This window comes from Humulus lupulus, chromosome 4, assembly GCF_963169125.1.
Source record: "Humulus lupulus chromosome 4, drHumLupu1.1, whole genome shotgun sequence".
Lineage (NCBI taxonomy): Eukaryota > Viridiplantae > Streptophyta > Magnoliopsida > Rosales > Cannabaceae > Humulus > Humulus lupulus.
Window position 1 is genome coordinate 195,543,571 of NC_084796.1, and position 8,484 is coordinate 195,552,054.

The window sequence follows — 8,484 nt, forward strand, 5'->3', positions numbered from 1 at the left end:
GGCATATTGATTCTGCGCCACATTGACACTCCAAAAATGGTGCTGCTGGAACTATGACACCAAAGTGTCCAACCTTTGGTTGACAATCTGTGTTCTTGGTGGTGGACGAGCAGAATGTGTTGAGGTACCTGCACTAGGAACAGTTGAAAAAGTTTTCACATTCTTAATCTTGACCAAATCATAAACTAGAGGGGAAAATTTCTCCTCTAATTCATTAATGGGGACCCCTGCTTGCAGACATAAACTAGTGATAAGGCTAGGAAAATAGAGCCCCACATAACCAGTGACACAACACTCATTCAAAATGGCAGCAATAATATTGCCGACATCTATGGATTTCCCATGTAGGAGAGCATAAAGCATGACCGCCTTACTAGGGGTGACAATGGTAAAAGCTTCAGTGGGTGTCAAATTTGAACAAATAAAATACAACAACACTATTTTCTCCCTCGTCAACAAATTGAAGGGAAACCCAACTCGATGAGTGCCATTGAAGGTCCATTCAGTGCCATGCGAGGTTAAAGCTTACAGGATAGTGTCCCAAGTACTCTCCTCATAGAGTTGGTCCTGTAATTCCCTATACTCATCATGTTCTAAGGTAGGAAATTTGAAAATTTTGTTGATATCACTCTTATGAAATTTCACAATTTTGCCCCTAACAGTTGCTTCCCATGTGTAGTCATGGTGAAAAACATTAGCATAAAATTCTCGAACTAAGGGGATGATAGCAGCAATTGGAGGAGTACAGAAAACCTCCCACTTATGGGCTCTAATCACTGACTTATTATCTTCAGGGACAATAAACTCATATTTCCAATTGGTAACAAACCCTCTCTCTCTAATAACGCTACGCTCCTTATCTTGCATGTACCTAGAATTGGCCATTGGGTTGACAAACCTAGGCACATCCTCAAAATTTAGGTCGTCCTCATTCTCTATGGGTGGGGTGGTGGTTGTTGTTTTTTCGTTTTTCCAGTTTTAGTTCTTTTTCTACTTGTGGACATTATGATACAATAATCAAAACTACTCAAAATAATGCACACACCCCCAACAATTTACTTAAGAGCACCAATTGCAAAAGTTATAATCAATGTTCAATTTATAATATTCCACAATCAAAACAAGCACAAGAACAATGATCAATTCATTCAAATTGCAAAATCCCCAAATTTACACCTTAGAATAGGAAAATGGCAAAATTCTCCAAATTAATTGAAGACCCAATGAAATTGAACATAAAAATAAGCATATATAATTCTCAATTTCACCAATGTCACTTCAATTTCACAAAATCATCCAAAAAAATTTGGACCCAAAATTTGGTCAAAATTTCCCAATTGCAAAATCAAGCAAACTCAACACAAATGCAAATACACCAACATGCAATATAATTTGTTCAATGATAGCTTAAGAATCCAGAAATAAGATATATTTATCAAACACCATACACAAATTTCGGATTCACTAGTTGATCATGAAAAATTTCTCAAAAACACAATGTAGAACTTAAGAGAAAAATATGAAGGAGAGTTACAGTGGTAGATGATGATGGAGAGAAAGTTTAGAATAAATAAATGAGAAATATACTTACAATACCCTTGGTTTATATGGTCTCTTGAAAAAAAAACATAAAAAAATTAAAGAGAGAAGGAGAATGAGAGAATGAGAGTAGGGGATGAAGAGAAAAGGAAAGTGAGAAGAGAGAGAGTTTGATAAAAAGAATGTAAATATCTTTTTCTTTTTCTTTTTTTTTTTAATAAAAATATGTGATCCTGCGGTCGCGGGAATCTCCCCAATTCGCGTGGACATTTGAACCTACGACCGCATATAGTGGTTCTTGCGGTCGCAGGATTCTCCTCCTTACACCTAGACCTCTAGACCTGCGACTACAGATAGTGGTTCCTGCGGTCGCAAGAATGCTCTACAAACCATAACTTGATAAAAAAAATATTTATTATTATTTTTATTTTTATATATATATTTCTTTATTTTTTCACGTATTTCACGATGACAGAATCCACAGTATTTACAAGAAAATAAAATAAACCAAAAACTAATAAAGAAAATAAAAAATTTCTCAACTAAAATAACTTAAAAACTCAAAGAACTTAAATGAAATTTGGATGCCTCCCAATGGCACTGTTGTTAACGTCATTTAGCCGGACGATGAAATCCTCATCAAAAAGCTTCAACAAAATAATGGACTTGGCTTGATGAATGGGACCACCCAAGTATGGCTTCACTCGTTGACCATTCACCTTGAATGTTTCATTATTTCTATTTTTCAACTCCAATGAACCATAAGGAAACATCGTTACTACTGTGTATGGTCCCGACCATCTCAATTTCAATTTTCTTGGAAAGAATTTCAACTTGGAATTAAATAATAACACCTGCTGGCCTGGTTGAAATTCTTTGCGAACCAAGTTCTTGTCATGCCATCTCTTGGTGCGTTCCTTGTAAATTTTAGCATTCTCATAGGCTTCATTCCTAAACTCATCAAGTTCATTCAATTGCATTAGCCTATTTTTCCCAGCTGCATTCAAGTCCATATTCAACCTTCTCATTGTCCAATAGGCTCGATATTCTAATTCCACCGGTAAATGGCAAGCCTTACCAAAAACCAACCGATAAGGAGAAATGCCAATGGAGGTCTTAAATTTCGTTCTATAAGCCCATAAAGTGTCATAAAGATTTTTAGACCAATCCTTCCTTGAGCTATTAACGGTCTTTTCAAGAATGTTCTTGACCTCCCTATTATAAATTTCTGCTTGCCCATTAGACTGTGGATGATAAGGCAAAGCAGTTCTATGTCGTACTCCACATTGAACAAGCAAAGAATCAAACCATTTATTACAAAAATGACTCCCTTCATCGTTTAAGATAGCTTGGGGAGTTCCAAACCGAGTAAAAATATTCTTATGAAAAAACTTTAGAACCACTTTACCATCATTCATAGGAGTTTCCACTGCTTCCACCCATTTAGACACATAGTCCACATCGAGCAATATATACTTGTTATTGTAGGATGATGGAAAGGGTCCCATGAAATCAATCCCTCACACGTCGAGCAACTCAACTTCTAAAATAACATTCAGCGGCATCTCATCTCTTCGTGATATGTTACTGGTGCATTGACATCTATCATAAGACTTAACAAAAGTATTTGCATCTTTAAATAAAGTAGGCCAAAAGAAACCACACTGCAATACCTTTGCTACTGTCCTAGTAGCACCAAAATGACCCCCACAATGGAGAGTGTTACAGTGGTTGAGAATAAAGATCATTTCATCTTTCGGTACACAACGACGAATTATTTGGTCAGCACAATGTTTATAGAGGATAGGTTCCTCCCAATAATAATGTTTGATCTCGGAGTAGAATTTCTTCAACTGTGCTCTAGACATATCAGGAGGCACAACCTTTATCACTAGGAAATTGACATAATCTGCATACCATGGTGCTTTAGCTTTGTCACTCACCCCGAAGAATTGCTCATCGGGAAAATAATCATTGATTTGTATTTTCTTGGTAATTTGATCTTCCTCAACTTCCAGCCTAGACAAATGATCCGCCACAAGATTCTCGGTACCCTTTTTATCTCGAATTTCCATAACAAATTCTTGGAGTAATAAGACCCACCAAATGGGACAGGGTTCAGCATCCTTATTTGTCATGAGATATTTAATAGCAGAGTTGTCCATGTACACAATCACCTTATTGCCAATTAAATACGGACGGGACTTATCGAAAGCATAGACTATGGCTAGAAGTTCTTTTTCTGTTGTTGCATAATTCAGCTGAGCTTCATTAAAAGTTCGACTAGCATAGTATATGGTTTGAAATACCTTGTCCACTCGATGCCCAAGAACCGCTCCAACCACATAATCACTAGCGTCGCACATAAGCTCAAATGGAAGGTCCTAATTAGGTGCACACACTATAGGCCCTGAAATTAGCTTCTCCTTGAGAGCCTTGAAAGCAGTCAAACATTCTTCATTAAAATCAAAAGGAACCCCATTCAATAGCAAGGTAGACAACGGCTTTGAGACCTTGGAGAAATCTTTGATAAATCTCCAATAAAACCCCACATGGCCCAAGAAACTCCTCACTCCTTTTACTGAAATTGGAGGTGGCAGATTCTCTATAGTAGAAATCTTGGCACGATCCACTTCAATGCTTCACTAGAAATTTTGTGTCCCAAGATAATCCCTTCTCTCACCATAAAGTGGCACTTCTCCCAATTAACTACCAAATTTGATTCTTCACAACGTTTAAGGACCGCTTCTAGGTGATCCAAGCATTCATCAAAATCAGACCCGAACACCGAGAATTCATCCATAAAAATTTCAATACTTTTCTCTACCATGTCGGAAAAAATAGCCATCATGCACCTTTGAAAAGTGGCTGGTGCATTACAAAGACCGAAAGGCATCCTTCGGAATGTAAAAGTACCATATGGGTAGGTAAATGTTGTCTTCTCTTGATCCTCCGGAACGATGGGAATTTTGTGGTAACTTGAATACCCATCCAGGAAACAATAATAAATGTGGCCTACAAGCCTATCAAGCATCTGATCTACGAATGGCAGTGAGAAATGGTCCTTCCTTGTTGCCTTATTCAGCTTGCGGTAGTCAATACAAATCCTCCATCCCGTCACAATACGAGTAGGGATGAGTTCATTGTTCTCATTTTTTACCACAGTCATTCTTCCCTTTTTAGGCACCACTTGAACAAGGCTCACCCAAGCACTGTCAGAAATAGGATATACCACCCCAGCATCCAACCAGTTAAGTACTTGCTTCCGAACAACATCCTTCATAGAGGGATTTAGCCTTCGTTGAGCTTTAATGGAGGGTTTGCTATCTTCTTCCATAAGAATTTTGTGCATAACCGTTGAGGGGCTAATTTGTCTAATATCAGCCAAAGTCCACCCAATCGCACGTTTATGAGCCCTCAAAACCCTTAAAAGTTTTTCTACTTCACCTTTTGATAGCAATGAAGAAATAATTACACGCAGCGTTTCTTTCTCCCCCAAGTACATATAACAAAGATGCTCCGGTAAAGACTTCAACACAAGGACTGGAGGCTTCTCAATAGATGGTATGGGGCGTTCAATCCCTTGCCCCAATTCTTCAAATTTCTTCTTGTAATATGGACCGTAAGAATTGATCCATTTCACATACTCATGAGTCTCCCAATCCTCCTCTTCATTATCATCACCCAAAGCCAAAGCCAACTCAAGACGATCATTAGTAATCCTTTTTTTCGAAACCACCTCATTAATCACATCAACATTAAAGCAACTATCACTTTCTCTTGGATAAGACATAGCCTTGATTACATTAAATACCACTTCTTCCCCTTGAACTCTCAACCTCAACTCACCCTTTTGAACATCAATGACGGCTTGCCCGGTAGCCAAGAATGGTCTCCCAAGAATAATGGGAACCGTCGTATCCTCTCCCATGTCTAGAACAATGAAATCTGCTGGAAAAATAAACTTGTCTACCTTGACTAGCACATCATCAATAACTCCCCGTGGGTGCTTGATTGATCTATCCGCGAGCTGAAGAGAAATAGTAGTAGGCTTTGCCTCACCAAGACCAAGCTTCTGAAATACAGATAGCGACATGAGATTAATACTTGCTCCAAGATCACAAAGAGCATGTTTGCATTCAAATTTCCCTATAATACAAGGGATAGTAAAACTCCTCGAATCTTGAAGCTTTTGTGGAAGTTTCCTTTGTAGAATTGCACTGCACTCTTCAGTAAGTTCCACTGTCTCAAAGTCTTCCAACCTTCGTTTCTTCGATAAAATCTCTTTCATGAATTTCACATAACTCGGCATTTGCTCCAAAGCCTCAGCAAATGGGCTGTTGATGTGAAGCTTTTTAAACACCTCAAGAAACTTTAAGAATTGTTTGTCAAGAGAATACTTCCGGAGTCATTATGGATATAGGATTTTGACATTAGGATCAACAACTACCGGTTGAATATTCTCTTTGGTTGCAAGGCCTTCATTACCCTTTTTCTCCACTTGGGGCTCAACTTTTTCATAACTCTCCTCTTCTTTTGCCTTCTTTTCTTGAGTCCCTTTTAGAGAAGGTCCCTCAATTTCTTTCCTACTCCTCAAGATGATAGCTTGACATTGCTCCTTAGGATTTACCACAGTATTGCTAGGAAAATTCCCTTGAGGCCTAGTATTCAACATATTGGCGAACTGCCCCACTTGCATTTCCAAATTTCTGATGAAGGAACTAGTCTCAATCATAAACTGAGTTTGAGTGTTGGTGAGAGTTAGTAGGGCAGCCTACAATTCACTAGGCTGTTATGTAGGAGCTGGTGGCCTTGGTTGCTAAGAGGTTGATGCTTGTGGTGGAGCTTGAGTCATAGGCCCCTGATACTGTGTTTGAAACGGTTGTTGTTGGTCCTGATTATTTCTCCAAGAGAAGTTAGGATGGTCTCTCCACCCCGAATTATATGAGTTGGAGTAGGGGTTGTTGTAGGACCTCTGAAAATTACCCACTGTCTGAACTTGAGCTTGATCTAATGTGACATTGTTGGGATCTAAAATAGCTTGACACTGGTCAAAAGGAGGAGGCCCCCCACACAATTCACTCATTACTTGGTCTTGCACAACTTGGGCAGACTTGGTATTTTGTTGCAGCTGCTTAGTTAGAGACACAACTTGAGCAGTTAAGGCTGTGATTGCATCTAGTTCATGAACCCCCTACAACCTTTTTATTACTGCTCGCTCGTTCACATGGCCATTGGTAATTATTAGTGGCCATTTCCTCTAAGAGTTTATAAGCTTCATTAGCACTTTTTCTCATAAACGCTCCTCCTGCTACTGCATCAATGATTGTGCGAGTGGTACTGCAAAACCATTGTAAAAGTTGTGGACCAGCATCCAATTCTCAATACAGTGGTGAGGAAATTTTTTGATCAAGTCCTTGAACCTCTCCCAAGCATCATACAAAGATTCTCCCTCAGGTTGAGAGAAGTTATTGATCTCCCCTCTAAGTTTAGCAGCCTTGGCAGGTGGAAAGAAATTTGCTAAGAACTTCTGAGCTAGAGCACCCCAAGTGGTGATAGTATTGGCCTCAAGTGAATTTAGCCAACTTTTTGCTCACTCCCTCAGTGAGAATGGGAACAAGCGTAATCTAACGGCATCATCACTCACCCCATTCATCTTGAAAGTGGCACATAACTCCAGGAAATTGGCTATGTGCATATTGGGGTCTTTAGTGGGGAGCCCACAAAATTGAACGGCAGTTTTTACCATCTGCAAGATAGCAGTCTTGATCTCAAAATTATTTGCCTCTACTACTGGTGGATGGATGCATGAGTGTACCCCTATCACAGTAGGGAGTACATAGTCCCGTAGAGGTCTCTGACCAGCAGGATTCTGATCTTGTGGTGCTCCCCCGCTCATGTTTTCCACACTGTTGAACTTTCAGCCCTCTTGTTTCTTCGGTTTCGCTTGCACTCCTTCTCGATCTCAATATTAATTGGAACTAGACTGTCAACTCCCCTTCTACTGCGCATATAAAGAAAGTACCTGAGACAGAGAACAACCGCAGCTAAACAAGTTAGAAATTATTTCAAGAGAACCAACCAAATTAGAAACAAAACTAGCTATTTGATATTGATTATTTTTCATTCCCTGGCAGTGGCGCCAAAAACTTGTTGCAAAAATTAAAGCTACGCAAGTATACGTAATTGCTTTTGTAGTTTATTTCGGTAAGACCAATATCGTTCCCACGAAGACTGATTATCAATTACCAATAGCCTATTTTATTTTCTATTTGGTTATCAAAATTGGAATTTTTTTTAAATTAAAAATAAATAAATAACCGAATTAAATGAAAAGCAACAAAAAACAATAATCATGCAGTAAACTTGATTCAAATATATATATGAAAAATTAGGGATTCTAATCTCCTCTACTATCCACTTTATTATTCATTAATGCAATCACAATGATAATTCTTCTCATTAAGATGAAAGACATGCAAAAGTGTTTAATATTCAGGTTAAGAAATATAAAACTCGACCTAATGCAAATTCTCTATATTTCTATGAAAAATTTAAACAATAGGAAGCAATGAACTCAGCCCTAAATCACATAGACCAATTTGATTCTCTCGCTCTAAATTGAAATCTATGTCTATTAAATTTTAGTATATCCCAATCTCACTTCTCATATTTTGATTTGAATTCATAAATAGCATGTAAAAGGTGTGCAATCAATCACATACATAATAAACTTAAATTGAGCAGATCTTAGATGAAGAAGAATTTAGAAACTTGCATTAATTCATAATAAAGATTCAAGAGATGCAATTAAAAACCCTAAATAGAATTTAGTTCATGTTTATCACTAATAAATCCATAAACATGAAATTAACATCAACTAAAAGTAAAAAGAAAAGAAAATAACTCTAGATGATAAATCGAATCTTCCTCCAAAGCACTCCT

At 38.0% G+C, this 8,484-nt stretch overlaps 1 non-coding gene across 1 annotated transcript; it reads left to right on the forward strand.

The window, feature by feature from the left end:
- Window positions 1-6,923: 6,923 nt before the first annotated feature.
- Window positions 6,924-7,030, forward strand: LOC133833377 (small nucleolar RNA R71). The gene has a single exon (XR_009892758.1). It is a non-coding gene; the product is annotated as a small nucleolar RNA R71 (small nucleolar RNA).
- Window positions 7,031-8,484: the final 1,454 nt, after the last annotated feature.